The sequence below is a fragment of the Eumetopias jubatus genome, unplaced genomic scaffold, assembly GCF_037043125.1.
Source record: "Eumetopias jubatus isolate StellerSeaLion01/CBP00866 unplaced genomic scaffold, mEumJub1_p1.0 scaffold_14, whole genome shotgun sequence".
Classification (NCBI taxonomy): Eukaryota; Metazoa; Chordata; class Mammalia; order Carnivora; family Otariidae; genus Eumetopias; species Eumetopias jubatus.
In genome coordinates, this window is record NW_028274820.1 from 20,891,005 (window position 1) to 20,891,549 (window position 545).

Sequence of the window (545 nt, forward strand, 5' to 3'; positions counted from 1 at the left end):
GAAGAAAAAAAAAGTTAAAGATTTCCATCTCATTCTCACTTACATAAATATTAAACAAAAACTGTTTAGTTTCCATCCCTACCCCAGGGGAAAGACAAACACAGCGCTTTGGCCTGAAATGTTTCATCCAAACGGAAAGGCTGCCTACTGTCATATGGAATGGAACTAGGAAGGGCATTTATTCATTCATTCATGCATTCATTTATAAAGATTTCTTTATGAGAGCGAGAGTGAGTAGTGCACACAAGAGTTGGGGGGCAGAAAAGAGAGCGAGAAACTCCAGCAGACTCTCCACCGACCATGGAGGCCAGTGCATGGGGCTTGATCCCACAACCCTGAGATCATGACCTAAGCTGAAACCTAGAGTCTGACACTCACCCAACTGAGCCACCTAGGCGCTCCTAGGAAGGATTTTAAATGTAAGGACAGTTGTGGAAAATGAGAGCAATTCTGTTTTAGTCACCATCTCATATGTTTTCTTACAGGAAATAGAGTGAATTTCCAAACCAAATACAGGAACTTCAATTATAAACATGCATTCTAAA